The sequence below is a fragment of the Triturus cristatus genome, chromosome 9 (assembly GCF_964204655.1).
Source record: "Triturus cristatus chromosome 9, aTriCri1.1, whole genome shotgun sequence".
NCBI classification, from domain to species: Eukaryota; Metazoa; Chordata; class Amphibia; order Caudata; family Salamandridae; genus Triturus; species Triturus cristatus.
Genome location: NC_140592.1, coordinates 1,276,483,794 through 1,276,511,467, shown reverse-complemented (window position 1 = coordinate 1,276,511,467; position 27,674 = coordinate 1,276,483,794).

The following is a 27,674-nucleotide window of genomic DNA, read 5'->3' as shown; positions in this document are numbered from 1 at the left end:
ACTGCCAGGCCAGGTCCTCCCGGTTTCAGGGTATGTCACCCTTCTTCATCCAGGCTAGCTTGCATCCAGTGGCACAGTGAGCAAGGGACCCACGTCTGGGCATACCCATCTCACTTAGGGCGAAAAGTGTTACAGCAAACAAATGGTGGACGGAATACTGACAATGCAAACATGTTTCCAGTCCAGGGAGGACCTGGCTTGGCAGTTCGGGCTGGACTGTTCCCATTGGGCACAGGGTCAAGACCGATTTGCATATGGCTGGGTTCAAACTGGAATGGCATGGTGAGCAAAAAAACAATGGATTTAGGCCCAGATCTCTATACTGCGGTGAATGTATGACATTGTTCTGTCCATCAACAGTTCTTTTTGCATTTGTCACCCCGAGTGGGACGGGTATGCCCAGACGTGTGATGAATACAGGCCCCAGCTAGGCCCGCAGGACACAAGGGTTCGCTCTCCTGTAATGGAATCTATAAGGAAGTTGGCACGGAAACTGCAAAGTACAAAGACAGCATTTATTAACCCTTAAGGGTGGTCCTACAATCCACACAACACTCTTCAGCATTGCATAGAGTAGCACAAAGAACTTGCGTACATGGTCCCCTTTTATACACAATAGAGGGGCTCATAAGTGGGTGGATACAACATGAGGCAAGAAATGTTACCTTTTATGGACATTTTCGATACAAGATCAATATGTGGGCGGAGCTGACACACTCCTTGAGCCCGCGAAAACATGGTCAAGCAAGGCTAACTGATAACAGATGTGGTCAAGTCTGGGCATGCGCCAGATGGACAAAGGAGCTATTTATAGACTGTTACTAGGCAGATCACAAGAGCAACTAACACAGAGGTTGGACTCTTCTCGTGGGGAACACGTGGAAGCATAACAATACAAAATGGAGTCCGAACTTCGGTCAACATAACGGAGAAAACATGATCTAGAGGAGGGAATTAATGTCTTCAGTAAATGCTTAATCACATCATTGTTTCAATTTACAACAGACGACCCTTTCAGCATTTACTGAAGACATCCGGTTTGTTAGGATAATCATCATATATGTCAATTGTCATCATTTCTTCAACTTCTTTAGCCAAACGTTTCTGGTGGGCAACATCGGCAATAGCTTTTTTATCAGGGATACAGAATGATACACATAATGAGCAGAGTAAGGGACCACATTGAACGCAGATACAGCACGAAAACAGAACCGCTACAATAATACAGAGACCAGTTAGAACCTTCCATCCCCAGGCAGTAATTAACGCCCAAAACCATCCAGAAAAGGACCAAGTGCCGTTTTCTGTATGGATCTCAGCTGCAATTTTATGCAGTTTATTGATGGCATTATAAACTGATGGCTTATGATCAGGGATAAACACACAACAGCTACTTCCAATAATTTTACATGCTCCTCCTCTGTCAGCTAGCATAACGTCTAATACCATACGATTCTGCAATGCAACAATTCTAGTAATTTGCAATTCCTCCGTAAGATTCCCAAGTGCAGCAGCAGTCTGATTTGTCACAGCTTCTACCACTCTTGTTAATCTTCGGATCTTCCTACTGTTCAGGGCAGCTCCAACAAAGAAAAACAATCCCAAGTTAAAATCAATATACTGCTGCAGACTGGTATCAGTCTGATCTACATCGTCAAGTGATAAAGTACGTTTATACCTATTTACAGTCACATTATTCAATAATTTCAGATCCTTATGATAAGATGCGGGAGCTAGGAATACAGGAGGTAATAGAAATGATACATAGCATACCCCAGACCACCCAGCCGGCAGACGGTAATAACCTTTATTTCCACACACAAAGTACGTATTATGGGAGGCTAGAAAGGTACTATTGTTCAACCCGTCAATGTTCAAAACAGTAATGCAATCACTAACACCAACAGGGATAAAACCCACACTCTGGACACATAGGTCCGCTTGAGCTTGTGCTACTTGAATCACAAATTTGTCCTTTCCCACAGTGTCTCTTGTGTTCGTGAAGATGTAGGGAATGGATTCATTGTCTGGTCGGTACTCTTCCCACTCCCAAATTGTCCCATTCGCTTGTGGATACCCATTTTTGTCTTGATGGCATTCTTTATTGAGTCTGAAGAGCAATCGTCCCACTGTCGGTTTCCGAGTAGCAAAAAGCAAAGTATACCATGCTCTACAAGAGCCATTATGAGAGAAAGGAAGTGGTATAAATGGCGTTCCTCCTTTCTTCTGATGAGCTGGCATCATCCCACATATCCAACAGTTCGTAGCATTCGTAGCAACGTGGGTATGATGCAGCATCTGGATGAAAGTGTTGTTCAAGTAAGACTGTCGATGCTTCAACTCTTGATACGGTAATGTATAAAAGTAGTGCTCCTCAGGCACCGGAGTTGTCAACACAAGAATCTTCCGAGCGGGTGTTACATCCTCCACGAACCATGTGGTTATCCCAACAATGGCTACTGTCAACATGAACCCTAATGCACAAAGGATTTTCTTTTTCTCCATGTCAAAGTAAAAAAATAAAAATAAAACCCAATATCTTCCTGAAACTAAAAGTCTGTCAGAACTCTTCCCCTTGGGCAGCGGTTGATTTCTTCACCAGCGGGCCAAGACGGGTGTCGCTACACTAATGCAGGGCTGATCCCCCCCCCCTTGCCTCATCGGCTCTCCGTTTCACTAACCCAAGGGCCGTTCTGACAGTATGTCCCGGTACTGGAAAACTCACTTCCTTGGTCGAAGATGATATCGCCTTCCTCCAGGAGTCGCGTGGTCCGGAAAGAGCTCCTCAGTGGCGTTTGGCTCCGCAGCACGGCCTGTCTCTGCAGCCAAGATTTCTCGTTGATCGGTCAGCACGGCAGGTTCCACCAATCCAGGCGGCACCTTCCTACAGTGCAGGGAATGGATCCAATTCTTTCTGTTGGAGACTCGCACAGCCGTCCTCGTTGCGAGGAGGACCTGCTCAGGACCCACCCATCTCGGTTCCAAGCTGTTTGTTCTGTCAAATATTTTCACCATCACGTGGTCACCAGGTCGGAGACCATGTCCTTCACCGGTAGACCGATCAGGGAGCGCCTCTCGGACCTGTTGATGAATAGAAACCAAGTTATCCATTAACTGTGCCAGATAATCGTTCATCATTACACAAGGTACATCATACACAGCCTTAGGTTTTGGTGGACCCCAAATATTCATTGGGCGTCCGAAGACAATCTCATACGGTGTAAGGCCAGTTCGAGAGTGCGGTACCGATCTAATTGACAATAACGCCAGTGGCAGAGCGTCTGGCCAAGTCAAGGACGTCGAAGCTTGAATCTTAGCGATCTTGAGCTTCAGTGTACCATTATACTTCTCGACTAGTCCTGCAGACTGAGGGTGGAATACCGCGTGAAACTTCTGGGTGATGCCCAGGCCCTTCAAGACGTACTTTATAACATCCGCTACAAAGTGAGGCCCATTATCACTCCACAGGAGTCTACAGACGCCATATCGAGGGAAGAATTCTTTCAGCAGCAGCTTCGCAGTAGTCATTGCAGTATTGTCTTTCGTAGGGTACGCTTCAACCCATTTGCTGAAAGCGCAGACCACTACTAGAACATACTTCAGATTGTTACAGCGCTCAAGCTGGATGTAATCCATCTGCAAAACCTCGAAGGGTGCAGTAGGTGTCACAAATCCTCCTGCTGGAGTTCGAGTACCCTTTCCTGGGTTATACCTCAGGCAGATCATACAGGTCTGCACCACCCTCTTTGCTGTGCTAGCAATCTCTGGATGCTCCCAGACTTGGGTAAGCAATTTCACAATTGCGGAAGCTCCAACATGTGCTAGCCCATGTGCCATCTGAACCATAGGTTGTACAAAAGCCGTGGGTAATTTCCATCTATCCATCTGCTTATTTCTCCAGCAGCCCTCGTCATCCAGTTCTCCCTCGCTAGCCCATTGTTCCCGCTCTTTGTCAGAAGCGGCCCTTTGCATTTCCCGCACTTCCTCCTTCGCATCATGCCATCTTTCCACCTGTGACTTTACTACATACATGGCAGTAGCACCGGGCTGCATCGCAGTCTCCCGTGCTACTCGGTCCGCTAACGCATTCCCTTCTCCAACTTTATCAACTACTTTCCTATGGGCGCTACACTTAACGATGGCAATTTTCTTTGGGTATGTCAATGCGGTTAAAAGATTGTGAACTAACTCTCCATGCATTATCTGTACTCCATGTGACGTTAAAAACCCTCTCTCCTTCCAGAGTAGGCCGAAGTCATGCGCTACTCCGAAGGCATAGCGGCTATCTGTATAAACATTCACACATAGTCCTGTACTGAGCTCACATGCTCGTGTTAATGCTATCAGTTCCGCTGCTTGAGCTGATTTCTGTGGTATGCGTGCTGTCTCCACTATCGTTTGCAATGTGGTAATCGCATACGCTGCTGAAGTCGTACCATCTGGTAGCTTCAGACATGATCCGTCCACCCACAGTTCTCCATCTACATCTGGAAAGGGCGTATCCTGGAGATCAATACGACCCTTTGTTTGTTCCTCAGTCACAAGAATACAATCATGCGCTTTCCGCGCCTCAGGCTGGGTTTCGGGGTATGGCAACAATGTTGCCGGGTTTAACGTTACGCACCTTTTTAACGTAATATGAGGAGCCAAAAGCGTCAACTCATATCCCGTTAAACGGGCGCTGGTCAAATGCTGCGTCTTCGTTTGATTAAGCAGGGCATCGACAGCATGGGGGACTAATACCAACAACTTATGAGATAACACAATTCCCTCACTTTGGCGTATTGACACAGCTGTCGCCGCAACCGAGCGAAAACACCCTGGTAATGCTCGGGCGACAGGATCAAGTACAGCCGAAAAATATGCACAAGGGCGCTGCTTATCGCCGTGCATCTGCACTAAAACTGACAATGCACATCCATCTTTCTCATGCACATACAACGAAAAGGGTTTTGCATAATCAGGGGTCCCTAACACTGGTGCTGAACAAAGGGCCTGTCGTAGTTGCTGAAAAGCAGTATCACACTCATCTGACCACGGGATTGGGATAGGCGTGTCCTTTGTCAAGAGGGCTAATAATGGCTTAGCTATGTGCGAAAACCCCAATATCCACTGTCTACAAAAAGAAACAAGGCCCAGAAATGCACGCACATCCTTCTGTGTGGACGGTCTCGGTGTATCCAAAATTACTTGGATACGATCCGGTGTGAGTGCACGTCCCTCCTTAGACAAAAGGTGACCCAAATAAGTCACCTTTGGTCTACAGAATTGCAATTTCTTCCTAGATACCTTATGATTGTGGGATGCTAAAAAGGAAAGTAAGGATAACGTACTTTTTTCACACAACTCCAGGGTGTCAGCCGCCAGCAAGATGTCATCGACATATTGAATGAGGGTGACCCCCTCGAGCAGAGCAAAGGAATCCAATTGTCGTTTCAAAGCCTGACTGTAAATGCTAGGGCTTTCTGTGTAGCCCTGGGGGATCCTACAAAAACGATAAGATCTATTATTTAATGTAAACCCAAAAAGATATCGGCTATCAGGGTGAATGGGAATGGAAAAGAAAGCATTCTTCAAATCGATCACGGAGAACATAGTCGCCGTAGGTGGTACCAAAGTAAGCAACGTCGTGATATCGGAAACCACTGGGTACTGAGGTATCACGATCTTGTTCACTTCTCTCAAATCAATTATAAACCGATAAACTCTGGCATCCGTATCCTTTTTCAGTATAGGAAGAATCGGACTGTTACAAATGTTGTAGGGGACTTCCTCCACTACCCCTACCGCCATCAAATCCTGCACTATCTGTATGAGAGCCTCCTCACCCTCCTGGGAAATACGGTACTGAGGGAGGCGTGGTAACACCGCCCCCTCCTGGACGCTAATGTGGACCGGTGGAATCACCATTTGTCCCACATCAGTATCCGAAGTTGCCCACAAAGCACGAGGGAGGGTAGCTAACAGCGCATCCTCTGACATCGTACACATCCGTTCTGATCGGGGGTAATTATCATTCAATATTACCCGTACACCAGCAGGGGAGCAGCGGATCGTAGCCCTAAAATGCTTTAACATATCAAGACCCATAATGTTGTCCGGTGTGTACGGGGCAAGCAGAAACGGACAGGGTGCAGAAAAAGAGTCAACTTTAAACATGAGGGGCTGCGAAAGAGGGCTTCGGGAGAGTGTACCGTCAAACCCTACCGATGTGACCATTAAGCCGGATGGGGGAGCCCCCGGAACCAATTGCTTAGACAGTGCACTACGTGTCGCTCCTGTATCCACTAGGAACTGATCAGTAGAGCCCAAAACCTCAGCCGATACATAAGGACCCTTCTGATCGACCGGCACCTCAACTGATTCTAACCCCCATCCAACGCATCCCTATGCATGCTGAGAGTCATGGTACCCCGACCGGTCAATCCCCGACACTTGATACTGATGCTGACGATCGAAAACATTTGATCTGTCTCGGTGCTGCCCAGCAGAGTCAAAACGAGCCTGTTCGTTAGAATTCCCTCGAAAGTTCGAGAAACCCCCTCTACCTCGCGGGCCACCGTGGGTATGCCCCTGACGCGATGCATGCAACACCGGGCAGTCCCTAGCCCAATGACCCGATTGCTTACAATACGCACATTGGTTCCTATTTAAATCAGATCGGCCCGAGGGAGGACCATAAGATCCTCCCCTACCTCTATTACTACCCCGCCGGGGCGGGCCATAGACTTGTGCCAACATCACCTTTGTTTTCAAATCTTTCGATTTCTTTTCCTCCTGGCCCTTTGCTTCTTGCTCCTGACGCTCATAATACTGGGCGATAGTCAGGAGGGCTGTCGGTGTAGCGGAAGACCAAGAACTTTCACTCGCTTTTAAACGGGCCGCAACTGCCGGCAGCAGATTAGCCACATATTTATCCGCAAAAAGGTGGCGGCCCGTATCGTCAGTAAGCGACTGGCCACTAAAATCATGAAACGTCTCCTCAAAGCGCGTAAAGAAGTCCGCAACTGACTCGTCAACTTTCTGTTTACATGCCGCTAACATATTCCAATCAATCTTTTTAGGGGGGATAATTGTCTTCAACTTAGCCACAATAGCAGCAGGGAGATCTAAAATACTCTGGGGCGGTTTCTGCGCGGGCTTCCGCTCCCTATCCTCATCCTCAAGGTCAGACCACCGAGCCTTAAAGGCAACTGTATCATCTACCTTTCGGACAGATCGCCACATATCCGGTGGTAGAATAAGGCCAAAGAACAGATCTATATCTGCTAAAGTCATAACGCAAGAATTCAAGGCCCCCTCGACTTCTTCGTAGAAGGCCGCTGGATTCTTGCGGGGGTCAGGCAGCGCATTCTTTAATGCCATCACATCAGCTCTATGCCATGGAGTATAAACCCAATTATACACAAAATATCCCTTAGCATCGGCGGAGGTAATATCCGAGCTAGTCCCTGCTCCTTTAGGAGGAACATACAAAGGCGCCGCCTCGCGCATTGGCTTAGCATGCACTAGATCGCTCTTATCTGATTGAGAGGTGGATGAGTGGCCTTCTGCGGTACACGAATCCGACTGCGTCTCCTCCCCTGCTCGTTGGCGCACTTTTTCTTTATGGGCCAGCACTGCGTCCCGCAAGGCGAATAGCCGCCGAGCCGTATCAGGAGCCTTAGAGGGAGAAAAAACACCATCATGTAATGCTTTAGCATCCGATGTCACTTCTTCAGGCTCAAAGACACTAGAATATTTCCGAAAAGCAGCAATCACTTCCTCCGCGAAATGACTCAAAAAATACAATCTCTCTCTATCCTGCCACGACCCCCAAGTATGGAACAATTCATCCACGGACACCTTGCCCTTAAGTGCACGGAAAGAAATTTGTCGAAGCTCAGCCATATGTTCAGCCGATAACATGGACCGCGTATCTACCTTACCCGTACCCGGGACAGAATCTTGTGGCCTCGGAGCAGATGCGCCAACATAAGGGGGCGGAGAGCGATCTAGTAAATAAAAATCATCATCAAAATTATTAAGGACAGGATAGAGTGGCTGCCGAACAGCATATTGACCCGAGACTTGCAGCCTACGCTCTTTCTCTTGTCTCTCCGTTTGTTCTTTGTCCTCCCGACGCTCGCTTCCTGTGCTCGCACATGATCATTCTTCCGTTGTTCTTTATCAAACAGCGCTTTCTCACGCTTCTCTCGCTCACGCACCTCCTTCACCCACAACCGCACACACTCAAACATATCCTGACGAGCACGCCGCTTACACATACACTGTTCCACATACTCAATCTTACGTATATCAAACGATCCATACAAAGGCCATCGTAACTCAGGATCTTTTTTAGTATATTTCCTCCATACTGTGCTGTACATTATGGAAGAAAGACCATGCTTCACATACATATCCCTATTAGGAGTCCCTTCTGGGGGAGCTGGAGCAGATTCCTCGAGGTTCAACCGATTTCCAAAACAGCAACACCACTTACGGAGTGCGCTAAAAGCAGGCATGCTCAGGAATAATGCAAAATATGCAATATTATAGAGAAAATGGCACTAAATCGTTGCGCCGTTCAAAGTTACACAGCTCCGGAGAAATCTCTCCACATTACCTGCCTATATGTGTTGCAACGCATATATTTTCACAAAGACAAATACAAAATATGACTAGTCATCACAAATCAAACTCAAATAGCCGGACCAGGCTTCAAAAACTCGGAGCAAGTACCGTACACCGGTTCTTACCAATCAAGAGTCCAGATTCCAACTGCCAAGCTCCACAATCGCCCAAACGGCTTTCACGGCAGGACCGACAGAAGAGGTCTCAGTCGAGGACCGGCGCCACCCAGACGGTCAGCTCGGAAGGGAAGGAAGAAAAACCTCGGGATGCCAGGGCTAAGACGCCGCTGGCAGTGATCACGTCCCCGGCCAAGTTCCTCACCTTCGTCGCGACCAGTCCTTCGAGCATCCGAGTCGCCGATGAGCCCCACGTGACGGGCGCCAATTGATGAATACAGGCCCCAGCTAGGCCCGCAGGACACAAGGGTTCGCTCTCCTGTAATGGAATCTATAAGGAAGTTGGCACGGAAACTGCAAAGTACAAAGACAGCATTTATTAACCCTTAAGGGTGGTCCTACAATCCACACAACACTCTTCAGCATTGCATAGAGTAGCACAAAGAACTTGCGTACATGGTCCCCTTTTATACACAATAGAGGGGCTCATAAGTGGGTGGATACAACATGAGGCAAGAAATGTTACCTTTTATGGACATTTTCGATACAAGATCAATATGTGGGCGGAGCTGACACACTCCTTGAGCCCGCGAAAACATGGTCAAGCAAGGCTAACTGATAACAGATGTGGTCAAGTCTGGGCATGCGCCAGATGGACAAAGGAGCTATTTATAGACTGTTACTAGGCAGATCACAAGAGCAACTAACACAGAGGTTGGACTCTTCTCGTGGGGAACACGTGGAAGCATAACAATACAAAATGGAGTCCGAACTTCGGTCAACATAACGGAGAAAACATGATCTAGAGGAGGGAATTAATGTCTTCAGTAAATGCTTAATCACATCATTGTTTCAATTTACAACACGTGGGTCCCGTGCTCTCCATGCCACTGGAATCAAGCTATCCTGGCTGAAGAGGGGTGAAACCCCGAAACCGGTCCTAGGATGCTGTTTTCCAGTCCAGGGAGGACCTGGCTTAGCAGTTCAGGCTGGACTGTTCCCATGAGGCACAGGGTCAAGACTGATTTGCATATGGCTGGGTTCAAACTGGAATGGCATGGTGAGCAAAAAAACGATGGATTTAGGCCCAGATCTCTGTACTGGTGTGAATGTATGACATTGTTCTGCATTCTGTCCATCAACTGTTGTTTTTGCCATGTTTAAGGGGGCATCACATGCACTTTAGCACTGGTCAGCAGTGGTAAAGTTCTCCAAGTCCCCTAAGTCCCAAAAAAAGAATCAACAAATCACACCATGAATGCCCACCACAGGGTGCTTGATTTTCCCCAGACGCCCCTTTCTTCAATGGGAGCCGATGCATTCGGTCGGAATAAAGGCTCCCATTGAAGTCAATGGGAGTTCAACCAAACGGTATCTGGAAGCATCCGGATGCATCGTACTCAGTCTGTTCGACTCTCACGATCTGATTCAGTCGGAAACCATTCCCAAACCTATTCGGTCGGGATGCTTTCCAAACTGCATCAGAATCGGGCCCTAAATGTCGTCCAAACAATAATTCGCCATTGCAAAATTGAAAGTGCGTGCAAAATATAGTTTTGACCACACTTAGTCTGTGTTCTGGATTTTTTTTTTTTTTTTTTTGAAAAATTTTATTGTGCAGAGAAAAGGGTACAAGCACGGGCCTACAACCGCCTGGGCCGGCCGCTAGTAGTCAAAGTGATCAAGCAGTGCAAAAAACAATGACTGGTCCACAGGGGCTCCGCTATATTACAGAAGATCAGACTGCACATAAGGGAAGTCAGGATACACACTTTTAACATAAATAACAACAAAAATAAAGAAAAACAAAAAGCAAGGCGAAACGACATGAAATGGGCGTCGAACCACAGCCGGGGGACTCCACACACGACCACCCGAGGGCGGTCAATAAAAAGGAGGCCTGAGAGGGAGGGGGGGGCCACGGGAGAACCAAATCTATACTCAGATGTACGAGATACGCAAGGAACCCTCAAGGATCAGGGGGACAAGGCAACCTCAGACGTATCCACCAGGGGAGGAGCACAGATAGTCCCGCGATACACATTCCACTGCCCCCAGATTCTACCCCATGCCCCCGGTTTACCATGAGCCACATACACAGTCTTCTCCCTGAACATGCACCAGTCCATGTTCTCCTTCCATACGGACACGGTGGGAGGCCGTTGGGAACCCCAAAGCTGCGCTATATCTCTCTTTGCGATCATGTTCCCCAAGGCCGCCCACCGAGCCTGGGCCGCATTATAGTCATTGGGCTCCCATACATTCAGAACACAGCGACGCACCTCCGGCAGCAGAGCGACCCCAGTGACTCGTCTCATAACATCATGCACCTGGCGCCAATATTCCGCCACCTCGCGGCACTACCATAGGATGTGGAGAAAGGTGGCACTGAGCCCGCAGCCACGCTTACAGAGCCCGTCGTCAGAAAACCCCATCGAGACCAGACGGGGGCCCGTCACATAAACACGATGGAGAATCTTAAGCTGGACCAGACGGAGACGGGCCGGGATGGCCACCTCCTTAGGGGATGACAGTGCAGACTGCCAGTCCTTGTCGTCCAACTCAACCCCATCTCCCGTCCATGCCTCCCGAAGACGCACCAAGAGGTCAGCCCGATTATGTATCAGTTTTTTGTCAATCAGAGAGATAGTACTGTCGGGGACGTGACCGTCGAGTATGCGGTCCTCGAGAGGCGAAGAAGCAGGGACCTTGGTCCCCTCCCCAAAGACCGAGAGCAGGGCATGCCGAACCTGGGCATAATGGAAGAACTCTCTTTCACTAAGCTCGTGCTCGCTCTGGAGCGCCGCGAAGGATTTCACCGCACCTTTAACCCATAGGTCCCCCACTCTGCTAATGCCGATCGTGTCCCAGTGCTCAAAGCCTTTCGTTGTCCAGAGGCTTCCCAAGCGTTCTGAGGCGAATAAAGGAGTAGCACACGTTAAACGCTCACTCCAGCCCATCGCTACGTTCGCCGCCTTCCACACATGTACCGCAATCCTAGTAGGGCCCGTAAGGGTCCTACCAGCAGATCGAGAGTAAAGCGCTCTGTTATAGTTACCGCCGGGAAGCAGGAATTTATCCATCTCATATGCCGGGTTCAAACCAGGAGCGTACGTAACATGGTTAATGGCAGACAGCTGGGAGGCCCAATAGTACTGTCTAATGTCAGGAAGCGCGATGCCCCCGTCATACCAGGGGAGAGTCAGCTTTGCCAAAGCGATACGCGCTCGCCCGTCCCAAACCAGTCTCCTCTGCAAACTCTCCACTTCCCTAAAGTAGGCCGCCGGAATGACATCGAAGGAGTTCTGGAGTGCATAAAGAAATCTGGGAAGGGACATCATTTTAAACAGTGCCGCGCGACCAAGTGGAGACAAGGGCAACTTACACCACCGAGCCGTATCCACCCTCAAACGCCGGAGTGGAGACAGGAGATTCTGCTCATAGCGGACCGCCGGATCCAACGAAACGTACACCCCCAGGTATTTAAAGCCGGATTGAGATGTTTGGAGCGGAAGCCGAGGCGGCAAGAGAGGAAGGCCACCAGAGATAGGATACACGCAAGATTTGGACCAGTTAATTATCAGACCCGAATTTCTCCCGAAGGAAGTAAGGACATCAAAAAGAACATTGAGCGACTTCCGCGGTGAGGTGAGGTACAAGAGAATATCATCCGCGTACAACGAGACCCGATCCTCGAAGCCCGGGGCCCACCGGATCCCTCTGATCGAGGGCTCCCAACGGAGCCAGGCAGCGAGCGGTTCCAAGGCGAGAGCAAAGAGCAGAGGGGACAACGGGCACCCCTGCCTAGTACCCCTCCCGAGAGCGAAAGGCCGAGAAACCCGCCCATTGACAACAACCTGAGCCATTGGTCCAGCATAAAGAAGCTTCACCCAGCTAAGAAATCCCTCCCCAAAGCCAAACTTCGCCAAGACGGCCCAAAGGAATGGCCACTCGATGGTATCAAAGGCCATCGTGGCGTCTAAGGAAACCAATATGGCCGGTTCAGAGAAGTACTCCGCCCTAGCGAGGACGCCGTGCAGACGCCGTAAGTTGAGAGCGGTATTACGATGAGGGATGAAGCCGCATTGATCCGGATGTATCAAGTCACATATAACGCTCAGCAAGCGATTAGCGAGGACCTTAGCAAGGATTTTGGGTTCGGCGTTTAGTAGGGAAATAGGACTATATGAGGCACAGCGGTCTCGTGGCTTACCATCCTTGGGAATCACCACTATAGTAGCCAGACGCTGGTCGTCGGGAAGGGAACCCCTCTCGAGCGACTCCTGAAACATACGACGGAGGAAAGGCGCGATTTTATCTGGGCGTAATTTATACAGTTCAATCGGCAGGCCGTTGGGGCCCATAGCCTTGCCCGAGCGAAGGGAGCGAATCGCAGTAGCAATCTCTTCGACAGACAAAGGGGCATCCATCTGCTCACGGTCCTCGACGGATAAGCCGGGCAGGGCAATATCCCGCAGCAGAAGACGAGAGTCGTCCTCATCTCTATCAGACACCGGGGAGTACACCGCCCGGAGGTGGTCAGCAAAACACTCCACAATCTCACCAGGCTCAGTCACACACACTCCATCCGAAACCCGAAGCTCCGGGACCACACGATTCACTCTCTCCTTCTTATCCAACCAAGCAATCAGTTTACCCGCCTTGTCCCCGGCATCATACAACCTACCCTGCTGCTCCCTATACATGGTCTTGGCAGCGTCAGTAACAAGAGACTTATATTCAAACTGCTTCAGGCTGAGGGCATGGAGCCCATCCGGAGTGACACCCGCCTCCATGGCTGCCTCCAGCCCCGATATTTCAGTCTCCAGCGTCACCACCGCCTCATTCTTAACCCTCTTAGCCACCACTATCTGGGATAGGGCATGCCCGCGGAGCACTGCTTTGAAAGCTTCCCACAGAGACACTGAGGACAACACCGACCCCTCATTCTCGAGAAAATATTGATCAATCGACTTAACCAGGCTATCACGGATCTTGGGGTCTCGCAGGTACCAAGGGTTAATAGGAGCGATCCGCCCAGCGGACCGCGTCCCAGTGTCGAAAAGCAACCACAGTGGGGAATGATCAGAGATACCCCGGGCCAGGTGCTTAACCTCTCGAATCCGGGCCGTCTGGGCCGCGGGCATAAGAAAATAATCCAATCTGGAGAGACTCCCATGGGCCCCAGAGTGAAACGTGTACTGACACTGTGTCTGATGCATTAACCTCCAACAATCCACCAGACCGAAGGTCTCCAAGAGTCCGCCGAGCCACGCCTGGGCAGCAGGGAGGGCCCTGGGCGGGTGGCGATCCAGGTCACCCGAGACAACCGAATTGAAATCCCCACCCATAAGCAAAAGACTGTCAGGAAGCTCAAGCAGCATACGACCCAAGTCTGAGAAGGTGGAGTTCTGGAGGCCCGGGGGAACATAGACCGAGACCAAGGAAAGGGACTGCCCCTCCCACCTCCCAGTCAGAGCCACATAGCGCCCTCTATCGTCTAGGACTACCCTGGTGATCTCTAACGGAAGTGAAGATCGTAGGAGAATGCCTACCCCTCTAGAACCAGTGGTGAAACCAGAATGGGCCACGAGTCGGTATCCCCCCCTGTTCATGGCATGACAAACATTACCAACCAGATGCGTCTCCTGTAAGAATACCACATCAGGAGTCAGACGACGCAAATATTGCAGCACAACACCCCGTTTGATACGGTCCCCCAATCCGTTGACGTTCCAAGACATCAATCTCAACCCGTCCCCCCCCCCATCCCCTCCAGTAGATCAAGGGTCCCCTAGCAAATAGCGCAACACCCGAAACTGAACCAGAGCCAATACCTCGCCTTGAGAACAAAAAACACAAATCCAAACAACCCCTCCCACCCGCCAACCCCCCCCCCGAATCCAACTCCCCCCACCCTGCACCCCTGCGGTCCAAAAAACCACCCCAACTTGCAGTGTGCCTGTCGCCCTACAAACCCCATTCTACGAAAAGACCCCGGAGGAGGAAAGGGACCCGTCCCCGCCCGCCCCCCACACAGATCACAATGAAACAAAATGCACAAAAGAAGTAGAACCCAGCCGAACAATACAAAATGGCAAAGTCAAGGACCAAAAGTCACTCCGAAGGAGACCCGCCATCCTCGGTACCGGCAGAGGGCCCAGGCCGGTCACCCCGGTCCGGCAGCGAATCCAGCCAGTCACTCACAGTCGCAGGAGAGTCAAAAAAGGTAGTCCGATCTTCATATTCCACTCGGAGCCTATCAGGAAAAAGCATAGAGTACTTGAGACCCAGGTCCCGGAGATGACGCTTCACCCCCTGGAAGCCCATCCGCTGTTTCTGGACAAGTTGGGTGAAGTCCGGGAAAAAGTTAATGGACGAGTTCTCATATCGGACCGGGCCATGGACCCGTGAGGCCTGCAGAATCGCATCTCGGTCTCTGTAATGAAAAAGTTTTGCAACAATAGGCCTCGGGGGGGGCCCCCGGTCGCGGCCGACCACCTGGAACTCGATGGGCCCGCTCCACGGCGAAGAACTTACTCAGGCCAGCGGGGGCAAGCTGTTTGAGGATGAGCTCCTCAACCATAAGATCAACCGGGCGGTTGTCGGAGGTCTCCGGAACGCCTATGACGCGGATGTTATTGCGTCGTGCCCGTCCCTCGAAGTCCTCCAGCCGCCGGGCCATCAGATCGTTGGCCGACTTGAGGTCGCCGAGAGTAGTCTGCAGGTCCGACACGTCCGCACCAAGGGTGGACGTCCGCACATCCAGCGATTGAACCCTCTCGTTGGTCTTAGAGAGATCCGCCCGAATTAGCGTAACATCAATGGCCACCGTGTCGATTTTACGGGCCAAGGCCTCGTACTGCGTAGCGATGGTCTCCCTGATGCCGTTAATGGCGCCCATGATGTCCTGCAGGGACAGATCCGGAGAAACGGACGGGCCACCACCGGCATCATCCGGGGGGACACTGGCCGTCCCAGGGGACCCTTTACCTTGAGTGTAGCGGTCCATGTTGTTAGTCTGGACCGGTCCCCCACGTAGGGATGCCTTGGTCTTACGCCTCTCGGGGTCCCCCCTGCCTCCCATGAGAACCACGCTCGCCGAAGGGGACCACCGAGCAAGCGTCGAAGGGGCACAGGCAAAGCAGACGCGAGCCGCACCAGAGACCGCAATGTGGCGGTGTGAGGGGACCAAAGTCAATGGGCACACTGGTAGCAGGCGGAGACAAAGGCATCAAGCGAAGGCCAAGTGAAAACCCAGCCGCACCAAGCAATTCCACTGTCCAGCCCCTCAGAGATCCAAAAGTGAAACCGAAAGTGATGGGACGGCCACTGGCACAGCCCCGCTGCCGTTGTTGTTCAACTACGCCCCGGCTCCACAGTTCACCTTCGCACCGGGCACAGCCATCGGTTGGGCCTCAAAAGTTCAAACCACCATAGATCAGGATTCCCAGGTCCGATTTGGTTTCTGAAAGGAGTTTAGTGTTCAGCCAACATTCATCTTCCAGATTCCGTCAACCAAGTCAGGATAAAGTCAGGATAAGTTCCGAGGAGCAGCGAGGGTCCGGGGAGCCCTGTGCTCACGCGACCATCTTGGATGCGTGCTAGGCTCCTCCTCCTGTGTTCTGGATTTTAAAGAGAAATATAATGAAGTACAATGTTTTTTTAAAATCTTTTACAAAATTATTTGTTTCTTTTTTTTTCAAGTACACTGTACTACACTATATTTCCCTTTAAAACCCAGAACACAAACTAAATGTGGTCTAAACAATATTACACCCTTCCAAAATTGAAAGTACAAAACTAAATTGGCATTCTGGGTATTAAGGCGAAATTTTGTTTTTAAAGTGTTCTTAAAATTTTTGTTTAATTTTCAGATGTCATAAATGATCTCATATAACATGTGATGAGTGATGTCATATTAGAGGTCATAAGCAGTGCGTGGAGGTGGTGGAAGTGATAGTGCTGCTAACTACAACTAGTGAATTTCTGTGGTTTTGTAGTTCAAAACGTTAATGTTGTCACTGACAAATTCACCTAACTATAATGCTACTTTAACCTTTATTTTTTTCAGTCAATATATATATAATCCATTATAAAAAGTAGAAATTCACTAAGAAAACCAAAGGTTACAGGGACATTATAGTTAGGAAATATAATTTTAAAAACCTTAGAAATTCACTGAAAAAGCCCAAGGTTGCAGAGACATTATAGTTAAGCTCAGATTTCACTTGTACAAAACCAGTGGAATTTAGCAGTCATAGTTAGCTGAGGTAACTATAAATTTTGCCCTCGCAATGCACTGGTTATGACCTCACGTATCGCATCACTCATGACATGGTCAGTGACATCACTGATGACATCTCAAATGTCATCACTGTTGACATCATCCAGGGAGTATAAATGCTTTCTAAATGGTTATGAGTTTACTAATCTACTACAAGGCTTACATTTGTATAGTAGGTGTAATACTAATGAGCGATACTACTTCTAACATATATTATGTGAGTGGCTGTGTGACTGTGTGTGTCCCTGTGGGAGTGGGTGTGTGAATGGTTGTATGGATATTTGAGTGGGTGTGTGAGTGTTTGTGGGGGCATCAGTGGGTGTGTGAGTGGTTGTGTGGGTGTATGAGTGGGTATATGAGTGACTGAGTGGGTGTGTGAGCAGATGTGTGAGCAGTTGAGGTGTGTGGGTTTGTAAATGAGTAGGTGAGGGGTTGAGTGGGTGTGAAACTGGGTGTGTGAGTGTCTGTGCAGGTTAGTGAGTGGGTGTCTGATCTCCTCTATGGATTAGTGGGTAGGTCAGTTGCTGTAAGGGTGAGTGAGTGCGTGTCTGAGTGCCTGTATGGATGAGTGTTTGCATGTGTGAGTGGCTGTATGAGTGTATGAGTGGGTGTGTAAGTGGTTGGATGACTGGGTGTTTGAGTGGCTGTATGGGTGAGTGAGTGGCTGTATGGGTTGGTGAGTGGGTGTGCGAGTGTCTCTATGTACGAGTGAGCGGGTAGGTGAACAATTGTCTGGGTGTGTGAATGGGTGGGAGTGGTTGTGTGGGTCTGTGATTGGATGCTTGAGTGGTCCTGTGGAAGATGTTATCAGTGATGTCACTGACCATGTCATGAGTGATGTAATATGTGAGGTCATACCCAGAGCGTTAAGTGGGCATAAGTGATAGTTAGCTTAGGTAACTATAACAGCTGAATTTCTCTGGGTTTGTATGAGTGAAATCAGAGCCCAACTGTAACGTCTCTGAATTTCTAAGATTTTTTAAATTATATTTCCTAACTATAACATCCCTGTAACCATTAATTTTATAAGTGAATTTCTAAGGTTTTTAAAAAAAAATATTTCCCAACTGTGCCCTGCAACCTTTGCAAGTGAGTGTGTGAATGAGCGCATCAGTGTCTGAGTGGGTCTGTGAGTGTGTGTGAGAGTATCTGAGTGGTTCTGTCAGTGGGTATGTGAGTGTCTGAGGGGTCTGGGAATGGCTGCATAAGTGTCTCATTGGGTCTGTGAACTGGTACGTGAGTGTCTGAGTCAATCTGTGAGTGGGTGTCAGAATGTTTGAGTGGGTTTGCGAGCACCTCCATGAGTGTGTGAGTCAGTCTGTGAGTGAGTGCATGAGTGTCTGAGTGGGTCTGTGAATTATTGCATGAGTCTCTGAGTGTGTGTGTGAGTGGGAGTATGAGTATCTCAGTGTGTCTGTGAGTGGGTGTGTGAGTCTCTGAGTGTGCTTGTGAGTGGGTATATGTCTGAGTCCCCTCTGTTTTGCCTTTTCTTCTAATTTTTCTGCCCTGTTTTGCCTTTCCAGCTCATTTAATTCCCTCTGTTTTGCCTTTTCTGCTTGTTTTTCTGCCCTCTGTTTTGCCCTCTTCTACTCTGTTTTGCCTTTTCTGCTCATTTTTCTGACCTCTGTTTTGCATTTCCTGTTTTTTTTCTGCCCTCTGTTTTGCCTTTCCTACTCGTTTTTCTGCCCTTTTTTTCCCTTTTTTGCTCATTTTTCTGACCTCCGTTTTGTCTTTCTGCTTGTTTTTGTCCCCTCAAAAGTGGAGGGGGGCCACGTGGCCCTCCTCTTGGGGCCGATTTTGGCCCTGGTGTGATTATTCCCTGGGGCTCTGCCAAAATTGAATGTAGCCCTGCTGTTGGCGAGCGAGGAAAAAGCTCTGCGAACTCCGCGAAGCGCAGAGTATGAAAAACTCCGCGAACGGAGTGAGTTCACTGCCCAGGCCTGGTCGAGACCCAACTCACTCAGTGAAGCTGGGAGAGGTGAGTGCTAAAAACAATCACAAGCAGTTAGTTACAATTTGCACTAAGCATGTTTTTTACCGGCGTCAGTGACCACGTGTGTGACTGACTGTGAATGGGCCACTTGACATGTTCTAAACACGTCAGTGCACACGTAGATCTATCTATCTGTCTGTCTATCTATTTATCTATCTATACACATATACACGCACACACACACGCACATATATATTCTAATATATATTTGTGTGTGTGTGTACATATATAGTTATATATATTGACTAGTGACGGGCGTCATTGTGTAGATATAGTTAAGACTAAGGGTGGGCAGCAAATTCCATTCTGCTCGCGAAATTTAGGCTTTGCCACGTTCCACGGAGAACGCAGAAATGTCAAAATTTCCACGATCCACGGCGTTCCTATCCGTTCACATGCGCCACGAGATGTTGGTGGCCGGTTGCGCTATCCCGGCGACAGATTGCGATCGCGAACACGTCATTCGACGCACCATCGGACACCGCGAGAGTCTACGATCGCGAACACGTCATTCACTACTGCGAGAGAGACTGTGCGATCGCGAACACGTCATTTGGACGCGCCATCCGACATCCGGCGGAAGTTTGGTGAAGCTCGCGATCCCGAACATGCAAAATTTTCTATCTGGAGAAGAATAATATCTCGAGAAGCATAAAATCTTCTGTAAATGATGATTTGGATGAAAAAAACTCCTCAGATTGACATTTGGCTGTCCTTTTTTGTGCAAGGAGTCCTTTTTAAAAAAAAAAAACTTTTGGGGGGGAGAGGGAGGAAGTGCCACAGAGTCTCCAACTTCCTGTTCCTGTCCATCAGGCTCCTCCCAGTGCTTTGTCCATCTCCTGTTCATTCTTCCTTTGGATTTTGAGCTGGAAGGATCACTCTTTGTGTCTGCTGCATCATTTTCATTGGATTTGAGGACTTTTTACAATTTGCACCTGCCTGACCATTGCTCTGAGTGATCTGCAGAGGCCAAGGATTGGATGAGCATATATTCTGAACACCTTTACGATCCACTGACAGGCACTGTGAGAAACTGGCACTGCCTTTCGCTTCAGAGCGCTGAGTTGCAGCCCTTTATAAACACTAACCCACAACCTCCTCACACCCAAGCATTCAGGGTCAGACTGGGACAGAATATAGGCCTGAGCCCCAAAATAATATCTGCAGCCACTAGTGAATTAGATAGCTACACAAAGGGCCCACTTCTGCAAACTGGGGCAGTTTTGAAGTTGCAAAGACTTGGGATGGGCGGTGGTGTCCGCTACGCCAGCAGAGTTGGCAGAGTTTTGGTTACTTCGTGCTCTGCGTAGAGCGCAGAGTTCTGAAAAATCTCCAAAATGACGCAGAGTGAAGTTTTTCCTCTTGCGCGGCTCGCTAACGTAAAGTTGGCGAACTAGGAAAATCATACGCTAGATTACCTCCCGGTGAGATTTCTCAATACAGGCAGTGGAGGCAGGTCGCTGCCGCTAGCATTGAGGAAGCTGCTCGAGTAGAACATCTCAAGCAGCAGGGAGAAGCCGCTCCCTCTTGCGCCATGCCTGGTTCTATTCACACTCATTTTAGAGCGCAGGACAAACTCTCGGCACTAAAAATCAGTGCAGCATTGTGTCTTACTGCACTCCGCCGCTTGCGGAACTCCGCGGAGCGCAGTGGAGTTTTCTTGGCACGTCGAGGAATTTCGCGTAGCAGAACTCCGTAAACTCTCCCCAGGCCTAGTAAAGAGATGTATAGTCTGTATAGGGTTTTGTACGGTATGGGAGACTGCATGCATTTTTGCTTGCTTCCATCAGGGAAACATTTAAAACCGTCCCACCGGCCACAAAAGAGGCCCACAAACAGCCGAATGACTGGCCTCCTCGACCTGTCAAAACAGCCCTTCTGCCACTGACAGGTCGCCTTACAGGCCAGTCCAATGATTGAGACATCTGGCGGCAATCCAGTCCCCAGTAGGCACTACACAGCAGTGACATGCTGCACACAAACTACAGCTACACAACATCCTCGATTGGTTTGTGTCTAGAGCTCGGAAGGGACCGGGTTCAATGTCAGTTTTAAAATGTCAGACTGCCAGGACTGAGACCCGGAGAGTCTTTCCCCACTTAAAGCCCTGCCTGTCTCTTTTGTGACAGGCTGTATGGCCGGTTAGAGGATACACTATCTTGTATATTCCACTGCAGTGTAACTTGCATTACAGTGTGCAGTTTTGTCGATATTTCTTAAGCAGCTGTGATGTTACTGTTTCTCACCCTGCAGTGCGTCGTGATGTCACTGTGTTACCCTGCAGTGCAGAGATGTCACTTACTCCTACCCTGCGGATGTCACTCTTCTCTCTCATTCGGGTAGGCATTACTGTGACCCGTGATGTCCGTCTTTTTCCCTGCAGGGATGTCACTGTTGATTAGTTAGTTTGCAGTGTGCACTGGTGGTACCGCCTCGTACACTGCAGTGTGCTGTGATGTCTCTGTCCCAGACACAACTGCAACCAGTAATGTCTCTGTCGACTTCCCTGCAGTGTGCAGTTTTGTGACTGTCAGTTAGTTATTTTGTACTGTGCAGTGTTGGTACTTTCTCTTGCACTGCAGTGCAGTGCTGTTACTGCTTCCTACCCTGCAGTGTGCTGTAATATCATTGTACTTGACCTTCTTGTGCGCAGTGATATCTCTGGCCCAGACTCTCCGGGTTGCAGCAGGGGTACTTTCACCTATCCTCCACTGTGCACTGATGTCACTGTATCATATACTGCTATGCGCATTTATGTCACTGTCTCTTACCATTTATTTAGCAGTGATGTCACTGACACTTAGCTTCTTTCCAGTGTGCAGTGATGTTACTGTCTCTTACCCAACATCATGCAGTGATGTCACTGTATCCTAACCTGCATTGTACAGTAATGTCACTGTCACGTACTCTACAGCGTGCATCATTCACTGTATCACAGATTGTCATGCACAGTGATGTCACAGTCTCTTACTCTGCAGTGATGTTGCTGCCTTTCACACTTCAGCGTGTAGTGATGTCACTGCCTCTTACCCTCAGTATACAGTGATGTCACTGCCTCTTACCCTTCACTGTGCAGTGATGTCACTGCCTATTACTATTCAGTGTACAGTGATGTCACTGCCTCTTACACATCAGTGTGCAGTGATGTCACTGCCTCTTACCCTCCAGTGTGCAGTGATGTCACTGCCTCTTATCCTTCAGTGTGCCTTGATGTCACTGTACTTGACTTTACAGTGCACAGTGATGTCTCTGCCTCTTACCCTTCAGTGTGCAGTGATGTCACTGTCACTATGTCACTGTCTCTTACCTTGTGTGTGCGGTGATGTAACTGTCTCTTAACCTCCAGTGTTCAGTGATGTCACTGTCTCTTATCCTCCAGTGTGCAGTGATGTCACTGCCTCTTACCATTCAGTGTGCCTTGATGTCATTGTATTTGACCCTACAGTGAACAGTGATGTCACTGTCTCTTATCCTCCAGTGTGCAGTGATGTCACTGCCTCTTACCCCTCAGTGTGCCTTGATGTCACTGTCCTTTGTGTGTGCGGTGGTGTAACTGTCTCTTATCCTCCAGTGTGAAGTGATGTCACTGTCTCTTATCCTCCAGTGTTCAGTGATGTCACTGTCTCTTATACTCCAGTGTGCAGTGATGTCACTGCCTCTTACCCCTCAGTGTACCTTGATGTCACTGTACCTGACCCTGCAGTGCACAGTGATGTCTCTGCCTCTTACCCTTCAGTGTACCTTGATGTCACTGTACCTGACCCTGCAGTGCACAGTGATGTCACTGTCTCTTACCCCTCAGTGTGCCTTGATGTCACTGTACCTGACCCTGCAGTGCACAGTGATGTCTCTGACCCTTCAGTGTGCAGCAGTCGCTTTCCCTTGCCCTGGAGAGTGCAGCGATTGCCACCGTCTCGCGGAGCCCTGGGAGAGCTGACTCTTGCAGTTCTGCCCCCCCCCCTCCCTTCCCTCCCCTGTAGTTACTTTCTGTCGTTTTTCCATCTTTAATGGAGTTTTTGATGGCACAGTGTGCAGGGCTCAGACGGTTAACCGTGGCGAGGCAGCTGCCTTATTGCACATTAGCGCGTGAGCCTCAGCAGCGGGAGCAGAGTCAGGCAATTACAATCAAGATGGGCAGCGGCAGGGCTGAGCGGTGCATGATGAGTATACTGATGAGGCTCTCAGAGCAGAGCGCGCCCCATGATCCGACTCATCAACCACAACACGGCCCGCGGTGGGCCTGCCGGCACCGCGCAGCGGCTGCGCGCAGCAGCAACACGCAGCCGGCACCGCGCAAGGCCATCTATCCAGGCAGAGTCCAGCTTATGAACCAGAAGAAAGCAGGAATGGGCGTGGCCTTCTACCCAGACACAGGATACAACCTATAACCAAAAGACGGCCCATAGTAGGCATGCCGGCACAGCAAGCAACGCGCAGCAAGCAACACGCAAGGCCATCTATCCAGGCAAAGAGTCCAGCTTATGAACCAGAAGAAAGCAAGCATGGATATGGCCTTCTACCATGACACAGGATACAACCTATAACCAAAAGACGGCCCATAGTAGGCATGCCGGCACAGCAAGCAACGCGCAGCAAGCAACACGCAAGGCCATCTATCCAGGCAAAGAGTCCAGCTTATGAACCAGAAGAAAGCAAGCATCGGCATAGCCTTCTACCCAGACACAGGATACAACCTATAACCAAAAGACGGCCCATAGTAGGCATGCCGGCACAGCAAGCAACGCGCAGCAAGCGACACGTAAGGCCATCTATCCAGGCAAAGAGTCCAGCTTATACACCAAAAGAAAGCAGGTATGGACATGGTCTTCTACCCAGACACAGGATACAACCTGTAACCAAAAGATGGCCCATAGTAGGCATGCGGGCACCGCACAGCGGCAACGCGCAGCAGCAACACGCAGCTAGCACCGCGCAAGGCCATCTATCCAGGCAGAGTCCAGCTTATGAACCAGAAGAAAGCAGGGATGGGCATGGCCTTCTACCCAGACACAGGATACAACCTATAACCAAAAGACGGCCCATAGTAGGCATGCCGGCGCAGCAAGCAACACGCAAGGCCATCTATCCAGGCAGAGTCCAGCTTATGAACCAGAAGAAAGCAGGGATGGGCGTGTCCTTCTACCCAGACACAGGATACAACCTATAACCAAAAGACGGCCCATAGTAGGCATGCCGGCACAGCAAGCAACGCGCAGCAAGCAACACGCAAGGCCATCTATCCAGGCAAAGAGTCCAGCTTATGAACCAGAAGAAAGCAGGAATGGGCGTCACCTTCTACCCAGACACAGGATACAACCTATAACCAAAAGACGGCCCATAGTAGGCATGCCGGCACAGCAAGCAACGCGCAGCAAGCAACACGCAAGGCCATCTATCCAGGCAAAGAGTCCAGCTTATGAACCAGAAGAAGGCAGGGATGGGCGTGGCCTTCTACCCAGACACAGGATACAACCTATAAACCAAAAGACGGCCCATGGTAGGCATGCCGGCACAGCAAGCAACGCGCAGCAAGCAACACGCAAGGCCATCTATCCAGGCAAAGAGTCCAGCTTATGAACCAGAAGAAAGCAGGGATGGTCATGGCCTTCTACCCTGACACAGGATACAACCTATAACCAAAAGACGGCCCATAGTAGGCATGCCGACGCAGCACAGCAAGCAACACGCAGCAAGCAACACGTAAGGCCATCTATCCAGGCAAAGAGTCCAGCTTATACACCAAAAGAAAGCAGTAATGGACATGGCCTTCTACCCAGACACAGGATACAACCTGTAACCAAAAGATGGCCCATAGTAGGCATGCGGGCACCGCACAGCGGCAACGCGCAACACGCCAGGCCTTCTACCCAGGCAGAGAGTCCAGTTTAGAAACCAGAAGAAAGCAGGAATGGTCATGGCCTTCTACCCTGACACAGGATACAACCTATAACCAAAAGACGGCACATAGTAGGCATGCCGACGCAGCACAGCAAGCAACACGCAGCAAGCAACACGCAGCAAGCAACACGTAAGGCCATCTATCCAGGCAAAGAGTCCAGCTTATACACCAAAAGAAACCAGGAATGGACATGGCCTTCTACCCTGACACACGATACAACCTATAACCAAAAGACGGCCCATAATAGACATGCCGGCACAGCAAGCAACGCGCAGCAAGCAACACGCAAGGCCATCTATCCAGGCAAAGAGTCCAGCTTATACACCAAAAGTAAGCAGGAATGGACATGGCCTTCTACCCAGACACAGGATGCAACCTATAACCAAAAGACGGCCCAAAGTAGGCATGCAGGCACCCCACATCTGGCACTGCGCCGCCAGCAATGCAGATGTTGCTAAGTCAGACCTTTATTTGTAGTTTTGTGTTTTTGTTTGTGAACAAGCTTCCTTGAGGAACAGTGGTTCCAACCAGTGTACTGGCTCCGTACGTGTGCGTAACACACGTGTAGCATGTGAAACCGAAAACATAACTTTCTTTTCTAGGGCCTTCAATGTGCCTCTTCCACTAGCGCCCCGAAGATGAATAAGAGACTTCTAGGTGCTGCAAACCGCAGGAAAGAAAGGCGGGTTCCGAACCGGGCAATCCACAGCAAACAGCCCTTTAAAAATGCAGCCGTTTGAAAAGGAGGATTGCGTCATCACAGCAGGGCGTTCGCAAATACACCTTCCTTGAGACCCCTGGGGGTCTCAGTTCCCTGAGCCGCGAGGGCTGCAGATCCAAGGGCCAACATACCGTGGTCCTGATGAGTTGACGTCAGCCTCACCCCTTTAATTAGGCGGCCGCGCGCGCGCACTGCCAGGCCCTTCACAATGAGAGGACGCGGGCATCAGTGGCTTCCTTTTAACCTTCTCTTGGTTCCTACTTAGGGCACCCACATGGATCAACGAACAGGGGCGGCGAGCCCTTCATAGCAGAGACATATCACAGCATACACACCTGCTGAGGAGCAGCGGACGGAAACTCCGAGCCTGGCACCGCCAAGAGGCCAGGTTATGGAGCTGGGACTCCTCGAGCTGAGACCGTCCTCTTTTAAGCATATGAAGAGACGCCCCCGTTGGAGGCCAGACCCCAGAATAGGACAGGGCAGGCCCTGAGCTCGGCGACCCTTGATTTCACCCTTCCGAGAAACCGTGCGGAGCAGAGTCTGAGACGCAAGAGTGCACAGCCCCGAGCATCCGCCCTCGCACGCCAGAGCGGCCCGCGCTGGTCCAAGTCTAACCACGCATATGCCCACCAATGGCCCCGTCCACTCTGCGCGAGAGGGGAGGGTGAGTCCCTCTCAGATGGGCATTCTTGCATGACCCCCAAATCTGGTGCCTTGAAAACATGTGGCTGCTGGTAGGAAACCCAGACAAGAGGCCTCGGTTAACTCAGACCAGGAGCGAAGGTTCATGGAGGTGGAGGGGGCGGGGGTATCCCCCCCCCCTCCCCCCAATCCATTCTCTAGTACATAGTTGGGTCCAGCTGTTTTTAGTCGGGTGTGATGAGGAGTCTGTCAGATTTCATCTGGTTTTATCACATACATACACAGACAAAAACACACGCACACGCTGTCCCTTGTCTATGTCTTAAAAAGGTTGGTTATTTTATTTTACAAAATATTGTTTTAGTGCCCCTTACAATCTGCACTCCGCTCCTTTTCCACCGCCTTTTAAACCCCCCTTGTGCACTGCGACCCTATAAACGTTTGTAACATGCTACGCCAGCATCTTACTGACCAAGCTCCGCCCCTGTCGCAGACAGGTCCTCCGCTGCGAGTGCACGCACCTGTGCTGATGAAGGATGAGAAGCAGCCGAGCCCTGCAGCCCTCTGCTGATGAAGGCTGAGAAGCAGCCGAGCCCTGCAGCCCTCTGCCGATGAAGGCTGAGAAGCAGCCGAGCCCTGCAGCCCTCTGCCGATGAAGGCTGAGAAGCAGCCGAGCCCTGCAGCCCTCTGCCGATGAAGGCTGAGAAGCAGCCGAGCCCTGCAGCCCTCTGCCGATGAAGGCTGAGAGCAGCCGAGCCCTGCAGCCCTCTGCCGATGAAGGCTGAGAAGCAGCCGAGCCCTGCAGCCCTCTGCCGATGAAGGCTGAGAAGCAGCCGAGCCCTGCAGCCCTCTGCCGATGAAGGCTGAGAAGCAGCCGAGCCCTGCAGCCCTCTGCCGATGAAGGCTGAGAAGCAGCCGAGCCCTGCAGCCCTCTGCCGATGAAGGATGAGAAGCAGCCGAGCCCTGCAGCCCTCTGCCGATGAAGGCTGAGAAGCAGCCGAGCCCTGCAGCCCTCTGCCGATGAAGGATGAGAAGCAGCCGAGCCCTGCAGCCCTCTGCCGATGAAGGCTGAGAAGCAGCCGAGCCCCGCAGCCCTCTGCCGATGAAGGATGAGAAGCAGCCGAGCCCTGCAGCCCTCTGCTGATGAAGGATGAGAAGCAGCCGAGCCCTGCAGTCCTCTTTCACGCCCTTGTGCTCAGTGCATCACTGGCGCTGGGCACGAAGGAAAGAGATCAGACAATGACAATGACCAATCACTGCACGGCTTCGAAACAATATCATACAGCGATTGGCCATCCTCTTTGCGCCTCCAATCCCTGCGCTGCCTGGTGTGATCACCTCGGATTGCCAGCGTGGAGCTGATAGGAATGGCCTCAGGCGGCCATGTCAAGCTGGCC